General features: G+C 45.7%; 1 long non-coding RNA gene across 1 annotated transcript; it reads right to left on the reverse strand.

The window, feature by feature from the left end:
- Positions 1-19927: 19927 nt before the first annotated feature.
- On the reverse strand, positions 19928-24390 carry LOC135367294 (uncharacterized). Its single transcript, XR_010414421.1, has 3 exons — positions 24276-24390; positions 24156-24173; positions 19928-20051 (listed from the first exon to the last, which is right to left on the reverse strand). It is a non-coding gene; the product is annotated as an uncharacterized LOC135367294 (long non-coding RNA).
- Positions 24391-24671: the final 281 nt, after the last annotated feature.

Genomic DNA, 24671 nt, shown 5'->3' on the forward strand with positions numbered 1-24671 from the left:
CGGACACGCGGTCCGTGATTTGGAAGAGTCGGCTGTTGTCGCCCCCAGCCATGCCAGCCGTTAATGGTTGGGGGGAGCGTTTCCCGGCCACGAGCAAGGGGCCTGGCAGTTCCTTGCGGCATCGCCGAATTTTCGATGATACCAGCAGAAGTGGTGCTGAGAGGGCGAAGGAGACCGTTGACGGGATGGCGAGCAGCGACGGCAAAACGGGCGCCGAGGGGAACGTGGTCGCTTCGGGGGAATGGCGTCCACCCGGTTCACCAGGGCCGCCACCGTAGTCTGGAGTTGCTGGAGCGACGTGCTGATGGCATTGATTGCAATGTCCACCGGTGGAGGGGAGGTGCGGGGGGCCAGGGCGGCAACGGCTCCTGGAGATGGAAGGCCAGCAAAATCCAGAATACGGTCCGCCATCTTCGCCAAGTCATCCAGGCGGGAATTTTCGCCGGCGGCCAGGATCATGCGTACGTTGTGGGGCAAACGTTGTAGGAAGAGCTCGCGTAGTAGTGAGTCGTCCGTGGTAGGGTTGCCCGCGAGGTCGCGCATGCGGCGTAGTAGCTGTGTGGGCCGTCGATTGCCGAGCTCTTCCCTGTTCAGAAGCTGCTGCAATCGCCGCTCCTCCGAAGCAGACGTGCGGCGAATTAACTCGTCCCCTAAGGTGTCGTAGGGTAAGTCGGGGTGAGGGTGGATGATTAGGTCGCATACTTCCGCCGCAGCTTCGGGAGGAAGGTTTGCGATGGCGTAGCCAAACCCTGAGGCTTGAGAAGTGACGCGGCGTCCGTCGAAGAGAACCTCCGCCTGCGCGAACCACAGCTGAGGGTCGGAGATGGAGAAAGGCGGCAGGCGGAGCGGTGCCACAGAAGCCTCAAGCGGTGGAAGTGGCGGTGGCCGGCTGGGAGGCGAAGAGCTGGTGGAGTGCTGGTCACCGTTCATGATGGTGGAACGCTAAAACATCACGTCCGGGTCACCAGTTGTAGAGCGAGAAATGAGGCGACCAGGCTCTACTGAGGTTGATGGGTTTAATGACGGTTAATGGCGATGAACAGAAAACGAAAGCTCGGGTCACGCGCAGTGCTGCGCGTAACCGATGGCGGTGCTGGTGATGATTATGACGCTGCTGCTACAAAAGCAACCTGTTTTAAAGCATTAAAAGTGAAGATTTAGTACACATGCACGACACAATTGCTCTGCACCTCCGTTCTCATCAAACAAGTAGCTCAAGGTAAAAGTCGGAAGCACAATCGTGCCGTAAAGGTTACGGCAAAATCGGAAGTAGTTGGCGCCTTCAGTAACCTAACTACTGTAGTTAACTACTTGAAATAGTAGTTTAACTAGTAGTTGCCACTACATTTCTGCAAGTAGTTGATAACTACTTTTTAACTACAATCAGGTAGTTTAACTAGTAGTTTAGCTACATGTAGTTAACTACTGACCATCACTGATTATACGAATACATATCCCTGAATATTGTCTCAGCAGCAGACACAGAAGAGCTGGGATCGGGTGTCACTTGTGTCATCTGTGCCTGTGTGAAGTCCAGTTGCAGTGTCTGTGCTTCTAGGGCTGGACAATTTCCGCTGCCTCTGAAACGTAAAATTACCGAGATGCATAAAATTTTAGTTAGCAGTGCAATGGCCATGCAGTGAGCAATAGTGTATAGAGTTCCCACTGTTGTTTACTTTCTGCAAAAACAAATTTTCTGCTATTTTTTAGCACACAATAAAACTAGCTCAGAACAAAGGCAATTCGTAATGCACATCAAAAACTGGATGGAATGCAGCAGAAATATGTGTAATATGTACTAAAAATCTTATTCGTTGAACACTGCCACTGTTCAAATAGTGGCTGCCACCAAAGTGAGTGACAGGTGATCTACTAACCTTCGGAGTTCTACAGAATCTTTCAAAAATAACAAGGTTTTGAAAAATGGCCAGGTGATGGCCACTGCATCGTCGGCTCCGTCTCCACTGCGCCCACTCGTTCTGAACGTCTTAAAATGACGCTTGAAGGTATCGCTGAGTCCCTCCCACCGGTTGCGACAGTCATCAGCTGTAAAATAAAATGCATTTTTGTGAGGAAGATGGTATCGAATCGTAACAAAGGCAAAGCATGTATAACAGCAGGAGCACTTACCGGGGACCTCCAGCACAGCGGCTACCTCATTCCAGAGGTGATGCTTTAACGTTGCGTTTTTATACTGCGCCGAACACACTTCCCACAATGGATTCCGCTTTTCCACCTCGTGAACAAGTTTTTCGTTGAATTCGAATTTCGCAGATCCGCGAACGAGACATGCTGTGGTCTTTCAACGTCAATGCATGGCCAGCACATGTGCACTTGTTTATAAGCCGCCGCCGTTGCTATGCAGAGTTCGAGGTAACTCGTTACTGTAACTAAGTTCCTTTTTTTGGTAACTTGTAACTTAACTCGGTACTTTTGCGCCGTGGTAACTTTCAGAGGAACTCGTTCCTTTTTCAGGTAACTTTGCCAAAGTAACTTAAGTTAAGTTCCAAGTTACTTTTAACTCGCTTTTCAGCACTCACGTTCACATATTTTCTTGCTTTCTCTCCGGTTCCGTCATGGCATTTTTTCCCATAAAACAATATATGATATTATAAGATTATATGATATATGATGTGATATTCAATCAATGACTGTATTTTATTCAGGAAGTAAGAACCACTGCCACTGAAATGAAGCTGAACCATTGTGCGCCCACAGGGGGTGAGGTGCAAAGCGTTTGAATAGACCTCTACCAGAGAAACGTCATCATGACATTAGTAGACAGACTGAAACCGAAACAAATCGGAAGGAGGGCTGGGTTCCACGAACGGGCACTTGTTCGCTGTCTCCCATTGAACGCAATTGAAAGAAGAGTAGGACCGAGGGTCATGTCCTTTTAAGGGACCATGTCGTAACCCCGTCAAGACCGTGGCTTTCGGGCGCGACCTTGTTCACCTCTAGCTTCGAGCGTAGTTCAATTCTACCAAATTTTGGCGCTGTCGAACACTATGACGTCATTTGTTTACAAACAGGGAGAGGGAGAGGGACATAAACGAAAACGATCTAAACCTGTTGCACTACTCCGCGGGCAACTCAAGGTCTAACTCAACTGCTCACGCGCGCTGCACCTGCGTACTGTTATTTTGTGTCCGGAGTAACTTTGAAGTAACTCGTTCTTTTTTTAAGTAACTCAGTAACTGCGAGTTACATTTCATGCTGAACAACTTCGTTATTAACTTAGTTACATTTTGCACACGGTAACTTAACTTGTAACGAGTTCTTTTTGACGGGTAACTTCTCAATCTATGTTGCTATGGCTGCCATGATTCCTTTCCGGTTGACCAATCATTAGCTGCCTGTCGGTTTTTCGGTTGACGTCACTTCCCATTTGGGAGGAGAAATCTGCCGGGAATTCTGTCTTCCGAAAAAAGTTCGGTCCCGAATTCGGTTCGGAAAGAATTCGGACACTTTTCGGGCCATGCGGTTCACGCTTTAGTGTTCATTTTCGTCGTACATTTCATTATGAACTGACGTGTTTCACTACAGTTTTAAACATGTCGAGCTCGTAATGTCGTTGATGACGTTTGAATCTTTTGGGTAATTTGTACTAAAAATTCCGTATTTACCTCCTTTACGCGAGTAGTATTTTTGGTGAAAAGACCAACGCGGAAGATTGTCACCTTGATCGCTTACTTTATCCTGAAGCATGTAACCTGTTCTTTCCTACTGGTTCCCACTATTGCACTCTAAAACGAGAACATTTGCCAATTACGCTTGAAGAACCAATCACTGTCCCGATGGATATCATTCTTGCGCCAGAGTGGGAAAAAACGGATGAGCACGACTTTTGTGATGCGCTGACGCGAATTCCCACAAAGAACCATACACCTCCCGTAATGAACAAATTGGGATGGAAAAAATTGATAATTGAATTGTAATCCTGCGGGACGATGTCGATGAGATAAAGCTCCGTTTTTGGAGTGTCAGCGATCCCAATGCCATGAGTGCACGCGAAGCGGAGTTCGGTGTACGCTGCGAACGGTGTCGTGGCAACGCTATTAGCCACCAAGAAACGGAATAAAATGCGCCCTGCGCTGTGACTGTTGTTTATTAAACATAGTAAGACGGTCACAAATGAGCGGGACAAATTAACATGCCACTTTAACGATACCCTGCACTGTCTTTCAAGGAAAGTAAGCTGTAGTGTTTAGAGGAGGAAAGAAAACGATTAAACGTCTTCTAAGAAAACGTTTATTATAAACGGTTTATATATGTATACGTGCCGCTGTACGTTTATGCGAACGAAAACGTTTAAACGTATCCTGGGAAACGTTTAAATACGTATAAGTGCTGTTGAACGTATACCTAACAGAACACGTTTAAACGTGTTTTAAGAAAACGTTTAATCTGTGAAACGTGTTACAAAACGCGTTTCTTAAGAAAACGTTTAAACGTTTAACGTAGAGCTCTAGTCTACACTTCCAAAGAGAACCTAGTTTGAATGTCGTGTTGCCACTGTAGGGTAGACCAGGAATCGGACAAATGCCTGAGGAGGGATCTTCTGTCTCCTTTCGAGAGTGTAATGGGCATAGAAGGCCACTTGAGATTATCATACACTCAAGGCTAGACGATTTCTTGTCATTACATTCTGTCTTGAAAGGTATGCAGTTTTGATTCCGAAAGCGCCGCCCTGCTCAAAGCGCACTTCTGACAATGAAAGAGTTGATATTGTGGAATATTGAACGTAGGTTGTACATTCTCGGGATTTTCATTGACTTCACGAAAGCATTCGATCTCTTAGTTCATCCCATACTTTTACAAAAACTCGAATCTCATTGTATACGTGGACTAGCGCTTGCCCTCCTCATCTCTTACCTCAATAATAGGTGTCAGTACGCGGAACTCAATGGACATCTGTCCCGTAAGTTATTGATTCGAAACGGTGTTCCACAGCGTAGCGCCCTCGGGCCGCTCCTTTTTAACGTCTACATTAATAATATCAGTAATTGTTCAGCATCTACCTGTTTTTATCACATACGCGGATGACACAAGTATTTTCCTATCTGGTCATAACTTAGAACTACTTAGTCAACAAGCAAACTCTGTCTTATCGGCGGTGTCCAGATGGTCGAAGAGTAACGGATTAGTGATTAACGCAAACAAAACAAGAACACACCTTTCGATAACCCATTGGGAATTTACTTGGATGGTGTGTCTATACCACTTGGTGTCATCATGTCAGATACAGTGACGTGGGATGATCATAGTAGCCACATATCAAATAAGATATAGAAAGCATTAGCTGTTATGAACAATTTGAAATATATACTACCACCCTCTGTTAAGATGCTCATCTTGAATGCTTTAATTATGTCGCACATTTTATACTGCCAGTTAGTGTGGGCTACAACTGCTAAGCGTAACATTACATCTCTTGTTTTGTTACAGAAAAAGGCAGTACGCATAATTGAAAATGTGCGGTATGTTCATCCCACCAAATAATTGTTCAACAAATACAGAATATGTGAAGTAGAAACGCTTTATCGCTACGCGCTCGGTAAATACTATATCATTCATCGGAACCTTTCAGACACACAGTTCTTATCACTTTGCGACCTTCAATCACATTCGACTTATTACTATACTCGTGTTACACCAAGATGGGTAGTCCACTGCTGTCGAACTAACTATGGTGCTCAAATGCTAAGTTTCACTTTATCTTCTTCTCTTAATGAACTTCATAGTTGCCATATGGACTCCGATGTCATGACAGTTGTTGCATTCAGGACGTTCACCTTTTCGGAAGCCTCCTCGTCGGATGCGACTTAATTATGTAACACTAATACTTTCAATTAATACCTGTAGTACCCTTTTAATACCTGTATTGCCAATTTATTTGAAATGCAGAAGTGACTGTGATATTCAGTGTTTCTGTTCTATACCTTCAACCATTATTAATGTATTTGCATGTAACATTATTTGTATATTGTTCGTATTGTATTTGCCTTGTATTGTATTCTTTGTATTTGCCCGCAGCGCAGCTGTAGGCCAAATGCAACGCAGGGAGGCTGGGCCTTGTCAAGCACATTTGTGTTGCTTTTTGCCCAGTCCCCTCAGCATCATCTCTTGGTGCAAAGATAAACCAGGTCACCGGAGCTCAACCAAAACTGCCGTGAAACTAAGGAAGCCGCCATTAGGCGTCCTTGTGTTGCAAGGCCAGAACTGGCGGAGCCCGCTAGTTTTGACGGAGGAAATCTGAACAATGGTTTTGGTTCATGTTTGTCGTTTTGTCACTGTGTGTACCAAACAAAGACGTGTGAAACGTGATAAAAAGCGATTAAATCTAGAGTGGGGTCATATCTTGTGTGTTTTATTGTTCCGATGTATTCTTTTAGACTGGCCTCCGGCTAGCTTTCTAACTCGAGCCTACTTAGATTTCGGTTTCTATTCCGTGGTTGTCAAACCTGTCAAGCCATAAAACGCGTGAACGTAACTTTAATTAGTGAGTTTATTGGCGATTTCAAAGATATTGTGGTTACCGATGCCTTTAAATGGAGCCGAAATTCGAGAGCTTCGACGTTCAGTTCCGGAAGTCAGCAACATAAACATGAAACTCCCCATTGGCCTCTGGCGATGGAACTCCCCATTCATCATCTTAAAATAAAGTTGTTATTGTTGTTGCCCAATAAATGCATCAAAGAGAACTACAAGGGATCAGGAGTATTTCCTAAAGTAAGTGCTTTTGAGTAACTACTTTCATGTGTGTGAAATTCTTCCACTATGAATTAATTCCATATATTCCATTATAATATGAATTAAGTTTGTCTTTCCCTGGCCGTGCAGCTTTGTACATCAGAGTGCCAATATATACAAAAATAGCTTTATTTTTGTAACATTTACCCAAACTTATAAATTTCAACATCAGAAATATTTTACTAACATATGCAGCATTGACTAGAGGGCAGATGCCGCAAGGTAGCATGCCGCTTAGCACCCACCTTATCCTAGTTACTTGTATTTGTTTGATCCCATCTGCCATGTTTTTGTTCAACCATCCGAGAAAGGGTACCGAAAGAAGCATTGCAAGTTACTAAGAAAATAATTGCATTTCAGATACAAGTACACACACATATAGGAGCACCTTGTATTTTCCTCAAGATAATACAAGCACTCAGATATTTTCACTCTGGGAATATGCCAAGCAGATGCTGCACCATCCCATGAACAGCTCCACTTGGGAAGGCTCTGTTGCGATGGGGATGCATGCACCTGCAGCTGGAGATACTATAGCTTTTTCCCGACACATTTGAAGGTGTATTATGCATGTGCTACACAAAGATAAAGAGGGCACTACTTCTGTTGTTTCTGTAATATTGTTAATGAAAATTTGTCGCCCTCACAGGCTCCAACAACAACATACGGAACGATATTCGAAATGGGTCCAGCGACTTGAGGAAGTGAATGTGAAATCCTACAATGACTGCAAGCACGACGTCATGTGCTCCACTCATTTTCAGCAATGCTCCTTTTATGATGGACACAGTCGAGCTGTACTGAAGCCTGGTGCATGCCCTAGCGTTCCGTTCCAGGTCAACAAAGTATACATGTTCAGGTGATGGAGCTTCCACTGATTCATTCCTTTTAGTGTCAATGTGCCTCTGTACTTCTCAGTGAATTTTCTCAATTTTATCCTGCTTGTGCTTGCGTGCAGGTCATGCAAGAGTATACCCACAGCAAAGTGTGTCTCAGATGCAAACCTCTTCAAGCATTTGCCATGAAGCCATGACACAGGAAGGGCTTCACTTGGGCCATTCAGTTGAAAGTCTGCTTGCGGCGTACTTTTTGCTTGAACAAGGGTTTTTCAAATCCTTTAAAAAGTAAAACACTAATTAAAAGTACATGATCGCTGCATAAATGTACTTTTTAAAAGCCAGAAAAGCCAAAAAAGGGTGGCCAGATAGTTTGTGTGAGGCATATTCTTCTAGCACATGTTACATGACTAAAATTCATGTACTAACCACGAAACTATGGCTTAAATTTTTGTGCGATTATACCAAAACCAAGGAAGAATCTCCAGCAAAGTGCGCGGGCACTACAACTGTCTACATCAAACAGCTATGTGCTACTACAGGTTCTACATCGTGGCTGCTCAGTCGATCATCTCTTTTATATGGGGAGTACCGACACTGACAGTGCAGCGTGGTGTGGCGTGGTGAATGCGCCTGTGTAATACAGTCACAGCTTGTTACAGAGAAAGCCAATGCAATTGTATTTTCACTGAAACAAAATAGAATCATCTCTTGATTGATGAAATTCACAAATTCCTTTATTTTATAACAGTGCCCTTTCAAACAAAACCCATGTCCTTATTTATTGCAAAATTACAGGCCTCGCTTTATGAATCTCAATTAATTATAATATTTTGCAGGAATATTGACCATTCATAAATTGTGTGTTAATTGTATTCGATACAATAAAGTAGACCACTCATGATCACCATCCATTCTTTTAATATAGAGGTGTACCTGTGTCGAACAGCCTGTGTACCTACAACATTATATTTACGGTCTGACTTATTCAAGTTAAACTCATCTCCTACTGATTATTACCCCGAATCAGTTGAACCCCCGATTTTGGTTGAACATGATCTCTGTCTGAACTCTAATCATGTATCATATCTACTAATTTGTGGCAATATGAATACGTATGTATGATGTAAAATTATTTTCTTGCAAAAATAAACTATGCAAGGCACGTTTGATGTCACAACATTCAGCATTTGTGACCATTAATAGTGACAACTATATATTTGACTTCCTTTACCTGAGGTCCAGTTGCACAGAGAAAAGAGAAAAATTACGAAGCTTATAACACCCAAATGCATCAGCAGCACCTGATGTCATCCTGATTTACAGATGGCAAAATGAAAGACTGTACCTCCACATTTTCCTTCCCTTTTCTAGGGCGCATACTTAAAAAAAAGACAGATGCAAGTATAGTTTGCTCAGACGTAGCGCTGTAGAACAGCATCCCATTCACAACTACGTTTTGACATGCTCCTACAGCAGCAGCTACATGTCTGTCGACTACCCCGTGAAACAGCTTAATTTTACTGTACTGTGCTCTAATGAAATCGTGACGGGCATTAATAAACAGATTTTCTTTGTTGCAACAAAGTTGTGTGTTGCTCTCTCATTCACCTACACGTTTCCCTCTACTTCGTGCATTCGAATAGCTATTCTGCCTGAATCACGGCAGATTGTGATATCGCACATCGACCTACAGAGCTCTGTGCCAAGTACCGTCCACATGCGCAATTCATTCGATGCAAACAACTTGATGCATCTGCTAATAGTTCAATTGCATGATGCAGCTAGCACGATGATCCATATGCTGCGTACTTCACTTCGCTAAACTTGAAACGAACCCACAAAAACGAACGCAGGTCATTGTTCATGATAGAAGTGGTAAAAGGCACGCAAATGTAAAGGCCACAGCACCGACAACACTACTCCAACAAACGCGACGACGTAAACAAGGCTTGAAGCCCGGAAGCCACAAATCACCAATTTAACAAAACTGTGCAGCATATTGTAGATCAAGAACTTCAAAAAATACGTTTCCTCAATTCACAAACCGACGATTTCGCATTATATTCGCCTTCGCAGCGCTTATTGTTGACATTAGGAGCATTTAGGCTTGGCTTGGACAAGTTGCCAGTTGGATGGCTTGGATTGAATCTGTAATCCACTTGGATCCAAACAATCATCCAACTTTAGGCACAGTGTGCCCAGACACTTTATACTTTGCGCCAAGTATGGGGAGAGGAATTTCTGTGCTAATAACTGTGGGACGTCTGATGGCTGCTGCCGCCGTTTGACGCGCTGAATAGGAAGAAATGCATGGGAAGATGGCGACTTACTCCCACCTGAGATAAACTAAACTGAACTGAACTGAACCCTGGTGTCACAGACGAGAATAAAAAAAATATTGCTAAGAAAATGCCACGTGAAAAACCCAAACTGTCCTCAACTTGCCCCCGTCCTCAACTCGCCCCACTTTACTCTATGTGAGAAAGGTGATTTGGCATAGCTTTATCAATTTCTGTGGCAGCTCGTTAGAATCTTCTTTTCCTTATTTCTCAAAAATGTAAATTTTCACTTACGTCATTATTGCAGAGAGCCATTCAATTATTCCAAATCTCGGTGTCACAAAGGGTGGTGCATGTTTCATAACAGTTCCGATACGTCAATGCGAGTCTTCTATATGATGAACGCAGCCGTGTCTTCATGTGCTTCCTTAGACTGGCGTTGGATGATTATGATCACTGAATAAGTTTCTTTAACGGAGCACAAGGAGGAATCGGAAGTTCGATGGGCTGTCAACCTCCGCGCATATTTCACAGAAACGCTCCAAGTGTGAGATTTAATCGAGCTGTCTCCCACCATTATAAATGCAGTATTTTTCGCTATGGTGAACGCCACTGAATACACAGCCAAAAGAGAATATATAGCGTTCCCCACGAGAAACGAGAAAGCGGAGACAGACGCCTCGTGTACGTGGAAAATGAGCGCGCATGGGTGTCATCTCCTACATAGGCGCCGACTGCGGGGGGGCGCGGGAGCCCTTGCCCCCCCGGAACATGAACTAGGGGGGGCGCCGCCTCCCCCGGGAAGTCCCGCTAAGAGGCTGACACCAACCTTTGGGGCTCGGCGCGCCCGGGTCAAAAGAGCGAAGAGGAGCCAACCCCAAAAATGTATCTTGCAATTTGTAAAATATGTATCCGCCCACCATACTCATTATCACAGAAGAAGGTGAGGCGAAGAAACACAGAGGATGACACAACACATAGCCTGAATTTCCCCCAAAGCAATCAGATCAATGAAACGAAGCAGTCGAAAAGGTACCAGCAGCTGCCAGTGAGGTGTAACGGTAGAATCTTCGGAACGCATATCCGTTGGGAGCGGGTTCAACTCCCGCTGCTCCATTTCATTGACCATATTCATAACATTGCGCGCATTTCGGGTCAAACACCGAGGATTCAATGCATTTTGTTCCTTTTGCACTCAGTTTTCAAAGGCGTAATGCCTTCAGTTGTGCACATGTTCACTGTTTACGTTCTCTCTGTTTTTTCTTTTTTCTTTTGTTCTGTTCTTCCTTCCTCTTATTTCTATACCAGTTCTGCATACATCATAAGATCCCGCCAGAGTGTGTGATTCTTCAGCTTTAGTTTTGTGTTCTTCATTTTTCTATTCCTTTTCTTTCCGTCTTTTTGTTTTCTTTTGCTTTCTTTTTCCTTTGCCTTTCTTGTCTTCCCCATTTCACTCTTTTTTGGAATAACACACCGACATCCATCTGGTTTATCTTTCTTTTTTTTTCTTAATAAACATCACCCCCCCCCCCCGCCAGAGTACTTATTTCGCGGTGCGCCCTTGCCCCCCCCCCCCCTGGGAAAATGAAAACTCTCCGCCTCTGATCCCCTATTAGACAGGAAGGACCCAACCTCGCGTTATTTGTAGACGAGGCATTTGATGGCATTCCACGACGAGACTGGGAGCTGGCCCGGGTTCCAATCAGGGCGTCTTCTGCGCTGTCTATGTGTTTTCTCTGGGTTTTCCTCGGACGTTTTAAGACAAATGTCGACACAGTTCCATGTGAAGCCGGCCTAGGACGCACGGTTCCCCCACCTGTGATAGCCGTGACGTTGCCCGCAAGAGCGTGGCCGACTTTTGCAAGCAGTTCCACCACCACCTTACGGAAGAGAATTGAACAAAAGGAACTTACCCCAAAGTTATTTGATAAAATGGAAGAGAATGGGTTCATCATGGAGTTTTGGAACTCAAAAGTAAGGAGTTCAGGTAAACTTACCAAAAAAGTAACGTAGTTACAGGAACGAGTTATTATAATTTTTTACTAATTATACCAACACGGTTTCTGCGCATTTTGAGATATATGAGACGAGATCGCAGAACAGTACTCAGCACTTCTCATTCATAGGTGAACCAATCAAATAAAGTACATATGAGTTCACTACCTTGTAGAGGAGGTGGTGGTGGCGGCCCGTGTGTGATGACGAAGACGTGCCTCTGCTGCCACGCGCTACGGCGCTGGCACGGCAGTTCTACCGGCACCGTCCTAGCGTGAGGCCATGACCATCCGCCCGCTGGGACATTCCATCATCGCCGGTCAGGACTCATGTAGAGGAACACCACCTCCTCTACAACCTTTCGTACAGTTGACATGCACCTATTATTTGCATATTTTCACATGTAGGAGACTATAATAACAGCAGATTGATCGAATTGTGCTTGCATGTAGTAAAAGTACGGTGATCCAATATAAGACACGCGTTCTGGACCGATAGTTTGATCACCAACAAAAAACGGGCTAGAGTACGCTCTGCACATTGCTCCTCAGATAACTCTTATGGTCGATTTTCACGCTGCAAGTTTTGCTGCGACTTCGTTCCAGCAAAGGGTGCACGCAACTGAAGTGGCAGGGCGTACAGGCTCCTTTCACACGCTGAGCAACTTGCCGCATCGTAGTGCTGAACGAACTCGTGCGATGGCGCGAGAAAATGTCATCATCATCGGTTCCGGCCAATCGCACAAGGACGAGAACTGAAAATATGGTTGACGGTTTGCAATGACGCATCAAGAACACATTGTCGTGAAATATTTTACATGAACAGCCGGAGGAGCTTCTATGCTGCTAGCGTCGTCTTTGAATCCAGCGCCAGCTGGGCTGCGAAAGGGTAAGCGAAGGGTATGCGAAGGGGTAACATGGCAGCCTGCCCAAACTTGAGCCTGTTACTCGAAAAAAAGTAATTGATTACCGTTACCAATTACTCGACTCCAAATGTGCTTTGTGTGAAATAAATATTTCTTTTAGCCAAAAGAAGCTTCAGTTCTTTTGAATATCGGGTAACGGCGGTAGGCGTGAAATCCGGTAGAAGTCGATGGCAGCCAGAACCGGCCGAAGGGTCAGCCAAAGTTAAGGCTCCTGATTGGCCGACTGGCATTGCATAATTTCTACAACGTGGCACTCTTATTGGTCGTGTGCCCAGTGTTGTGTGAATTATCTCAAACTATAGGCTCTATGGGAAGCTCTTGGAGCCTGTCTGTCCACTGCGTTGTTGACACACTGTAACCAAGTTCGAACTTGAAGCCAAACGATCACATCGTTCATATCTTAATACCGAGGCAGTTTTATGAGTGCGTACCATTTTTGATGAGTACCTTCTTTCGCTGCTTGCAGAGCGGAAAGCGCTTATGTGGCACGTAATGCCTTTGTTGTCAGCCCTCAAATTCCGACAGCACCCGAGCGTGTTCTTCACTCTCCAACCGCTCGAACTCACGAAGCATTCCAGCCGGAGTTGATACACTGTTCGTGGGATAATAGTCGTGTCCAGGAACAGTACAACACACGTAGAATCACATCGGTGCATGAATAAACCAGCAAACATAATTCTACAAACTGTTCTGCCGACTGACACCACCGAAACACGGAACACAAGAGTACGCCGTGCCGGCCGATTTTATGATGAGTATCTTCTTTTGTTGCTTGCAGAGCGGAATGCGCTTGTGTGGCACGTAATCGTAATCCTGTCTTCGTTGTCAGCCCTCGAAGTCCGACGGCGCCCGAACGCGTTCTTCACTCTCCAACCGCTCCAACTCACGACGCATTCCAGTTCCGTTGTTCATAGACTGTTCGTGGGATAATATTCGTGTCCAGGAACAGCACAACACACGTAGAATCACAAACTGTTCTGCCGATCGACATCACCGAAACACGGAACACGAGAGGACGGACGCCGTGCCGGCCGATACGTGCTATTTCGAAACTATGCTGAAACTGCTGAAACGTCCGCCGGGACGCTGCACGCACATGCGCGCGTACAAAATGCGATTTCAAAACATTGGCGACCAATCGGAGCGCGCACACAGTCTGGGCCAATTAACTTGCAACGTTGTAGATTGGCGCAGTGGTAGATATTCTACAGCCGCATCCTCAGTTACCTGAGGAGGACTGGCCCCGCAGCGGTGGCAGCGCAGAAACGGCAGGAATGCAGAACCGGTAGGATGGTCAGCTGCCCAGGCGCTCCTCGGAATATGGCAACGAAACGGAAAGTCGCGCGAAGACGAGACCAACGCTATCGGAAAGAGGACGTTTTCCTCGTCAAAAACAGACCTCAATCACCTTCCTACGCCAGCAAGAACCCGATATCGAAAAAAATGCACCGGCCCCATGTATAAGACGGCCGCCGTTGCCACGGTGTCCTAACTCGAGAACGGAGACGGATAGAAAGATGCCGCAAGTTTCTACGCGTTACCCATGTCGTGTGCGTGTGCCCATTAAAAGGAAGTCGGATCCGCCGCGGGCTTCGAACATGAAGACAGGGACAAAAGTCGAGGAACGGGGATTCGGAGTGAGGAATTTCGAAAATGACGCCTTAACCACTGGAAATCCACGGCTGATCTCAATCGGAAAGTTGTAGAGCAGGGAACAGAGCACGCGCACACAAAATTTCGACTAAGTTGGACATCGAATAAGCGAGTTACGACACCGAAAAGTGGGAAGCTTTTCAGGGTGGCCCTAGCCAGCCGGGTCAGCTCGTCATACTCCTGAGCCGATATCGGGAGAACGGAACGTCGCGCGCCTGCGGGACAAACGCTGTTGGAAAGAGCACATCGAGACCTTCATAACGAAGGCTAACACGATCTGTGGCAGAAACGTGAAGGTTTTTTGGGGGGAGAAGCCGCCAGTCCCATGTATTGGGAGGAGTGTAAACGCAGAATCCTGTAACTCGAGAACCGCTGCAGTTAGAGAGATGCGGTAAATTTTACCACGCGCTCCGCGCCGACAACAGAAAGATAGCCAAATATGAACCCTCTCCGACGCGAATTGCTTTGCAAAAAAGGGCCCTGAAGTTCAGAAAAACGAATTTTACTAACGCGTCTCCGCCTACAGCTTCCAAACCACTACAGATCAGCTCCTGTGTGATTTGAGCGATCGTAGAGCTATTCCAGACCCGTTTGGACATGAATTTTTGGTCTCCATCCGACAATCGAGGCGGGGGCTACAGGACTTCCAAAGTGTCTGAAGCACCGACGGCGGCCTAGAATATCTCGACAACCGTCAGGACTTCTCACAAGCCCCAAGGTGCACGCGAAGGGGAATTCGTAACAAGAAACCGCATCCCGATATGACCGCTGCAGGCCAAGATATTAGACACGAAAACCTATCGAGCAACACCGCGATGCCGCTCGATGGGGTTAAACTACCACTGGATGGCTGAAGACGCCTGTATCAAACGCCACCTCAAGTGGCATGCGCAGTGCTCAGTTGGAATCTCTATACATATCTGATGTATTCTATCGATGCTGTACGGTGCCGTAGGGGACCTGGAGCACATTTTTCCTAATTGTCCATGCTACCAACCTTCCCGAACCGCGCTCTCTGAGATCCTTAGTCAGTTGGAATTTCACCTATTCTCTCTATCAAAATTGCTTGGCCCCTGGCCAAATTCATGCAGCCCATCAACGCTCGGCTTTGAGAGCTTCTTTGGTCTTTTTGGACACAACAGGACTTCGATCCTTTTGGTGAAGGGGCACATTCTTTCACCCCCCCCCCACACCCTTATGTCAGCAATGGGGTAGAGTATCGCCCCTAGAGACGAAACTCCCCATATTAGCCTTAGAAATAAAGTTGTTGTTTTATTGATACTGTTGTCCAGTTCCTTCAATTGGTTTCACATTCTTTGAACTGGTGGAGTGTGTACAATACATGTTCGATCACATTAACTCAACTGGAAATCAGCGTTTAGCATTTATATCCATCAAGCCAATTCATTGAATTGCTTGTTTATTCGGTGGGTGCGGTCTTCGCCACACAGCATAGTGGAACAGCGAAGGTAGCTTCTCCGCAAAACCCATGATTCCGTCAGTGAGTAACTTGTACCTGACGGGTACGTAATGAATGAATTGGCTGTCTGATTTGTCTTTGAATCTCGTTGGAATTATGGCGATAATTCAATGTCATGTCTTCTCGTTCCGGCAGGGAAGCAAATCTAGACATGTAGATCTGTGTGTTCTGTTCTACATGGAGATATTGCAGAAGATATCTCAGACTTTGTTGACCTTTCCAACTATCTTTATTGGTACTACAGTAAAATGAAACAGAAGCTACAGACTTTTGGTACATTTGCCAAGCTCAGACCATGTTGGGAGTCTCTGGCTGAAGCGGCTGTGTTCGCTTGGGAGAGGTGGAACCGTGCGTTGTTAGCGACACGCAGTAGTAGTTCCGGTGTCGCTTGGGGGTGTCTGGAAAGTGGAAGCTACCTCTGTGTGTCGCTAACAGCGCAATCTTCCACCCCTCTGAAACAGTGAACCCACCCGCTTCCGCCAGCCGCTAGGGTGTCGCACCGAAGAAAAGTACGCCGCTCGCGTGCTCCGTAAACTTCTGTCCCAACCTGCACCTCCGTTTCAAAACCAGGTTGATTAAACTGACGAGCAAACTCACGTTCCCACGGTCGGCAGGGATGGGTAAGGGTCGGTACACACATGCGGTACGCATGTGCGGAAACGGCGTGCGGGCTACCGCTGAGCGGCAAGAAAGAGTGCTTGCCGCCCAGCAGCAGCTACCGCTTACGGTTTCCGCGGATCTCAAGATATTTACACCGACGACTCTGTCACCGTGCTGCATACTGCGTGGGTGGCCGGAGCAAAAACGATGGTGTGGGTTCCCTCCTGACTGGACGAAGATGCGCGGCATGCCGCTAAAAATCGTGCATTACGCGGTCGAGATAAAGCGGAACGTGGAAGCGGCTTCTCCACCACACCGACAAGGATTTTCCGCTCCGGATTCCCGTTACACGCACTTTTGCAGCATATAGGTACGCGGCCTGCGACAGAGCAGTGACGTCAAACAGGTTGCGTCTGCTCTTGAGCAGACGCAACTGCAGAGCAACTGAGAACTAGGAAACGAAACTGGTGAAACGTACCGTGGGAATAACCAGAGCTGGGAATAACCCATCAGAAGCACCGTGTCGCGGGATGGACCATCATAACACCGTTCAAAAACAATCTTTCTTTCCTTCTTCTTTCTTTCTTTGTATTCTATACGCTCAAGTTAAGCCGACGACGTCCAAGCAAAATTAGCGTGATGCTGTATTGTTCTTTTTTTTTTTTTCAAGGTTCCTCTGCCTGAAAGCAATCGCGATTGCATATTCCTACTGTATCTTGACACCATTGAAATTGCATTGCTTTTGTCTTTGTCGTGTTATGCAATTTTACGACACGACGTAGCCATCCTGTAGGAGGTCCATAACGTCTTCCCACCCATCATCCGTAGAATGCCGCTCGCTTCCATGCGTACTCGATCAAAGTGCAACATGCGTTCCCAAGCTTAGTGTACCGGCTGTCTGCTCTGGGGTCACGTGGTACAACACTGTCACGTGACCCACCGAACGCCACACGTTTACGAACGCACCACACGCGGCTGTTATGAGCAAAAGCTTGAAAATGGAAAGAGAAAAGGCTCTCTTTTTTTTTTGCTTTTGTTTTGTTTTCTCGGAGTAGCAGAACTTGTCAGGTGATAAGTTCAACCTCTCCGTATTATTTTTAGTCAGTCCAACTCCAACTCCAAAAGGCTGGTACAGGGAGTCGTCTTATCGCTTCCGTCGTAACTCAGAGCGCGGCAGGCAATTTGCGCCTCTCGAAACGACAGTGTCCGCATTTTTTTTCTTGCTATTACTATTGTAACACTGAATGTATTTTTCAATACAATGGACATGCGCTTCCTGTTTCCGTAAAAAAGAATAGATGTGACTAAATTTCGGAGTTCAATTCGGAAAATTATATTTCTCGCGAATTAAATTTCACAAAAGTGATCAGAAGTGATGGCGAAATCTTCCGCGTCAGATATAGCGTTGACCCCATAGTACTCAGACAAGTAATTTTTTTCAGAACGATTTGTTTTGACGTGAGGCGAAACAGCCTGTATTACAGGGAATGAAGTCACCAAAATAAAAAATAAAATGAAAAATCTGCGATGTCATCACACAACAGGAATGGTCATTCCCTGAATTCAATATCGGACGATCATTTTGGTTTCCCTTTTTGTTTCCGGTATCTTTACCATATCCGATTTTGGTATTATACGGTTTATTCACATGATGTAAGCGTACGAGAGCGCCAGTGTCGCTACCAGATTTGCCGCCACTTTGCACATCCTCGGGTTTTAACTGATCAGGCACCCATATATCATTGACCGCGTACATCTGGTTTCAGAGTTATTGTACCGTGTGATATTATCCGGACTATATCCAAGTAACTTCCATGTTTTCAACGTTAACAGTCCTCTAAATCATCATCTTACATCATGGCTGCCTTTTCAAAGCTAGTGCCTTCTGGATGGGTGACGTCAATAGAGAGTTTTAGCACGATGAACGCAAAGATGATAGCGTACGTAACAGATAGCGTTGGTGGCTCAGCGAACTGCGCGAAACTCTCTTTCTGTTATAGGCGTGCGCAGAACCATTATCGCCATCCCTTACGTACGCAGAGGCGATAGCGTACGATATACTAAAACTTTCCAATGAATAAACTGTGTATACCGTTTCTGTTTCCGTTATCATTACCGTTGCCATTTCCTGCGTAGAAGTTACGCGGACAGGTGTGCAGTTGTGAATTTTCGTGCTGGAATCATAAGCTTGCCTTGTTCCTGTGTCTAGGACAATCTTGATGCACAAGGAGTAACAGGTCACTTCAAAAAAACCCTTCAAGGATCTCTATCACCATTCAGTTGGTTGGACATTGTATTAGCGAGATGTCAGTTATAGTATACCTGTTCTTCAAGAGGCTTTTGGAAGCCGCTTAGTTTGTGTTGTCCCAAATTCTGTCTGGAAATCAGTTTTCTCTCTGCAATTCCAACAGACAGTTGTGGGTAGTGTATGTATATATTTTGTGGTTCTGCGTGAAGTGTTTCGTGCTTTGAGCTTCGTTGTGTATTTTTGTCGGATTTGTGTTGCCCATTGCACAGGCTTGTTTCATCACCGCCGCACCTTACGTCGCGAATTTCCCCATTCATTATCATTAATTTATTTGTTGTCGTTGTTGTTTGATCATGTTTATACCGTTGCGACGTTTAACGTATGTACGACAGGAAATGTAGTTCGTACCTTGACAGAGTTACTCCATCGTAGAAATTGTACTGCAGCGCCGTCAGGTATCGCTTAAAATGCTATATGACCTATTGCTTGAGTGTCGGCGCACTGTCTGTCCCGACGTACAAGTGTGTAGCGAGCTATTGCAACCGATAGGAACAACCGCAACGCGGGCTTAAATGTGCTGGTATTAGATTTAACGCGACTATAGCTTTGCTCTTTGCGGACAACTTTCGCATACTTTTGCTCCTTGAATACATTACATGCCGCTGGTGCCACATTACAGGTTGCATGTTCGCACCCCTCCAAGTAATCGTCAACTTTGTGGTCAATTTACGTGTAGCTCAGCTGTATCAAGTGCCCGGTATATAGTAGCTCGCCGTCTTCGTCTGCGAGACGATACGGGGTGGCGTGAGCTGAGTTTTGGGCGCCGTTAGATAGCCTTCAGGTGGATAAAATTAATCCACGCACCGACTCCTATGGTGTCACTCATTATCATAGCTATGTGGAGACGTAAAGCGACGAATTACCAATTTTTATCAATTGCACTAATTGAACGAATTTATTTTTGAGGAGTGTTCAGTGCCGATTGCGAAGGCCAGAGGGATACATTTTCACTGCGGCTGGAAGATAGACAACATACTTTTTCCGTGTTTCTCGTACAACAATAGTGTTTTGAATGAGAAGTTTATTGGAGTATCAGCAGAGAACCCCCCCCCCCCCCCACCTCAAATGGACGACTATGCCGAGCACTTACGGCAGTCACACTTTCCACCGTGGCAGGCACCCTTGGCTACCATACTGGATCTCTGCACTTGACAGTAGGCGTCGCAGTTTGTTCCGTCAGGCTGCTCGTCGCACGAGTGCTTATACATATTGTTCTCATCTGCAAATGAAAGGAATGGATCGATATTTCAGCGTAAACGATGGACATACCCTAAGGGAATAAACGAACAAATCTTTAAAAATGAATAAATAGAATGACTCCCATTGTATAGTGTGCCACCCTACTGCAAACAGTGACATGAACGTCGTATATTTTGTCTGGTAACCCTGGTCACACAACGTCCATCAGCTTTTCAATTAGCTGTTTTCGGACGTAGTATTTAAGATTGAGGAATTTGGGGCGGTTATACTTTAGAAAAATCACATTTTAAAAAATCCTGGAATGATCGCCGACTTTAAGACATCTATCGCCACGCTTTCAGAAGAGTGTGGCACATCTTAGGTAAATGATGTGATACTTACTTTGCATCATATTTGTCGCAAGAGGAGCAAAAACGGACGCCCATATTGACGAACACCATATCACGAACGCCACCACTAACAACAACTTTATTTTGAGATGATGAATGAGAGTTTTTATCGGTAGGGGCGCTACTCTACCTCCATGGTGGTAGGGATGTAAATGATGAAATAATGAGCCCCTCCACAAATCCAGCCCACCAACGCTCTGCCCTCAAAGCTCTTTTCACTTTTTGGATACCATAGGACTTCGAATACCATGGGGCTGTTCGAGGTTACTGCCGCTTTCCCATAATTATCGGCCTCTCGGTGCATCTGTGCAAGGTCGCCTGCGATGTACATTCCACGATCTTCGTAACATAGAGTGACCTTCTTTACTCGAGCCACACGAATGTGATTTCGGTGGGTCCCGAGTCATGTCGGCGTCTACGGCATTACAGCTCGGGACGTAAGGTTACGGAACACCGAGGTGTCGCATTTTTCTGCATTGGAATGACACCCCAGCAACAAACGGGAGCGGATACATACTGGTATACTAAACGATGGATGCAATTGCAGGTCACCCGTCTCTTATTTGATCTCTTCTTCATAGTTAGCGGAGGTCCGCTTCGGTGAAAGACATACGCCAGTGCCGTGCCGCAGCAAAACGTGCCCACGCGTTAGAGTCAATTAGTCGTATACACATCGCAACATACGCTTGCAGCTACGCTGCTTGCTTGATGTTAGCAGGAAGCTACCTGTCGAGGACGTTGCCAGGACCAGCCCCTTCTTGGGGTCCATTGACCCAACGATGGATTATATTCTCGACGATATAAAACGGTGGATTATAACATGGAAAGAATGGACGAAGGGTCCCGGGTCCCAATCTTGAACTCTCTCACAGCAAGCGTTACCGTGACTTTTGAAGCTGGCGCCCTCCAAGCGTCACGCGGGGGCATGAAAAAACCGGTTTGGTAGTTCGCGATTTGAGATAAATAATAATAATAATTGGGGGTTGCGTCGCGAGACAACTGAGACGATTTGAGATAAGCGTTGCCATTGACCTTTCTGCTGAAGCTCGTGGCGAGTCACGGCCGAGAGCTGCATTTAACGGGCGTTACGGCATCCATGCTGCTTTGTCGCATCGGTACGTTCCACGATATAAGTATAAAGTTTACACGATGAACCTACAACTCCACGGCGCCTTCACCACTGTGTTCTAGTGTAGGTTGCGTCAATGTAGCATGATTCTGTGCTCAACTTACCATGTAATTGAGGTCTACGACCTGTACACGTGCGAGCGACGGGATGCGGGGAGCTTAGACACCAAAACTTGAAATCCTGGACTGCCGACTCTTCGGCGTGTCCAAAGCCCTTGGCCCATATAGCACTCCTGCCCATCAGTGCCGAGTTCTTCGCTCCCTCTTTGGCTTACTTCAAGCTGCCCAGCCTCCTCCAAGAACTCTAAACCCCTGACTTGCTTCTCTTTTTGCTCCCCACTTTACTCATCCTCTCTGAAGCTGGGTAGGGCGCAGCGACCACAGCTCGGAAATTTCCCATCTCAAGCAGCATAACATCTTTGCCCACTATTGGACCAATATTGGCAATGCAGGCCCCATATTGGACGAAGATTTGACAAATATTGGGCCAGTATTGGGCCAGGATGTGTGCTGCTTGGGATGTAATCATTAGTACTCAGACATTCATTGTTGTTGTTATTGTTGCACGTCCGAGAACAGCCGTGTTTAAATTGAAGTTTCATGTAAGTTATTTCAAATTAATGAAAAGGTGAGCGGCGAAGGGTAGCGAAGTACTCAGGCACGCAACTGCAGGGAAGTATAACAGAAACAGATACGGCCTCGGTGACTCAGAGTAGTAAGCTCTGAAAAATAAAGGTGGAAAAGAAAAAAAAAGCCTCGGTGGCTCAGTCGGTAGCCCCGGTAGTCGGTGTTCCCCTTCTGATCCTATGATCACGGGTTCGAACCCGGCCGCGGACGCCAGCAACTTGGTGGCAGGGTACAAGTTACTTAGACACGCCGTCTTCCGCCAGGGACGTTAAAAGCGGAGTGCCGTGTCATGCGTTTTTACCGCACCCTCAGAACCCTCAGGTGGGCAAAAGCAATCCGCAGAGCGACGGTGTGGCGTCGCTCATGATCTCAGTTGTCTGGCGGCGTAAGCCCCCGATAAAAATAAAAAAAAGATAATAATAAAAGAAACAGATACGGACATCGCGCACTCAGGGTACCTGAAACAGAAACGAAAATAATTTGGTAATAATTCGTTTACCGCAGGACGAAGCGCGAAACGAAGTGAACTAAAATTAACTGAAGAACTAAAACTAAAACGGCCTGTCCAACTGGAGCATGTAAGTACGGCTGAAGAGCATACCGGGTGTTACGAAAATCCCCCGAAATTAGTAAACAGGTGGACTTATAGGAAGGCTTTATTTTTAGTCGTCGTCCTTAAGACGTCGACCAATAATTGAGCACTGAATGGCTCATTTGCATACTCTCAATAATGAAATAAAATTTCTAACTTTGAAATTTGATTTCGGATGCTTTCGGAACCTCTGTTTTACCAAGCTTCAGCAAAAAATATTTCACGGAAACGCCCGCGTCGGCACTCAAGGATGCTTCGATTTATGGATTGGTTCTTGTTTACATATTTCCTGCACGACGCAGCGAACCAATGCGCTCTTTCGCTCGGCTGTCCAACCGCCAGTTACAGGTTTATCTTCCTGGTTCATAAGGGGATGGCCAAAGATAAGGAACAGGAACAAGAGATGCTTCGGTGTATTTGAACCATACGGAAAAAGGCACGCTCTGCGGCTGCTCCTTGTCTTCCATCACCCCGTGTGAACTAGGCAGATGAAAGTAATTGGCAGATGGATAGCTGTGCGAAAGAGAGAAGTCGGTACGCTGCTACGCTCAAGAAATATGTAAATCGAAAGCAATTAATTACTCTAAAATCGCTAAGTGTCGACGTTTTATTTTTTCATTGCGTTCTGTCTTTTCCCGAACATTTTGTTCGCTGAAGCTTCCGATCGGTTGAAGAGATATTCCGAAAGCGTCCGAAGTAAAGTTGGCAATTTTATTTATTTCTTGAGCGTATGCAAGAAAGCCGCTCACTGCTCAGCCCTTGGCGGACGTCTCAGCGATGCTCACTGAATAGAAAGGTTTTCGATAGCGCCACCTATTTACGAATTATCCAGCCAAACTCGTGAAACACCGAGTATAGTACATAGAAAGAGCACAGTTCTTATATGCTTATGGTGATTCGCAAGTTGCAAGCGAGAGTAACCGTGAAAACCTTGTTTATATTAGCTGTCCAAAGAAGACACCCAGAACTATATATTTGAATAAAAGTTGTCTCTGGCGTGCACAAAATAATTTCCTTGAAGCAGATTTCAGAATATATACGTAGATATATTGGGTTGTGTCACGGTGTCTAATCTTACAAAAAAGAAAAAACAAGCAGAATAAGAGAGGGCAAACATCAAAATGGGGTAGGGGAGGCACGAAAAACCGAAACGGAACCGTAATGAAAGCGAGAACGACGATAGCGGTAACGGAAACTGAAACAGACACAAATATGGGCCAGTACCGGAGGCGGTAACGGAAACGAAAAGGATTCCGTTACCTCTCCCTGCATAACTGTGAAGCTTATTGCGGACTACTGACGAATACGGGAGATGCAAAGTTGGAAAAGTCGCAGTTAACACAGTCGCCAATAGTACCATTTAACCCCGGAAGTTAAACTGACTTACTTGGCACCTTGCTCAGAACTGAAAACAGAAAATACGCATATTTAAGTTACAAGCTGGATTCATAATGGAGTCAAGCGGCTCTTCCATTGTCTCTTATGCACTTTCTTAAGCCAGACGTACCCGATACGCATAGCAACAGCAACACCACCTTCCACATCCTAATTCAAGGAGCTGGGCGTACTACGTACACACACGTTTGCTATGACACTCGCGGCAGTCCACATTCTTACGCCGAGTCGTGTATTCCGATACTCCTCGCTGCTATAAATTTGTCCGATCATAAACAGATGCCCGTGTTTAGCAGTGGACGATGACATTTACAAGCCCCATTTGCGACGACGTTTTTAAATATTCATTTCGAATTTCATACGATCGTGATGCGATGCTGCCCACGGAACAGAATCAAACACGTGTGGCAAATGATGTCGCCACATTTGTTGTCGAGTCGTGTCGTTCTCTTTGTTCGGGGGCTGCTATATTAGCGCGTGAATATCAGATACGTTTCAGAACCAGACG

Source organism: Ornithodoros turicata, chromosome 1 (assembly GCF_037126465.1).
Source record: "Ornithodoros turicata isolate Travis chromosome 1, ASM3712646v1, whole genome shotgun sequence".
Lineage (NCBI taxonomy): Eukaryota > Metazoa > Arthropoda > Arachnida > Ixodida > Argasidae > Ornithodoros > Ornithodoros turicata.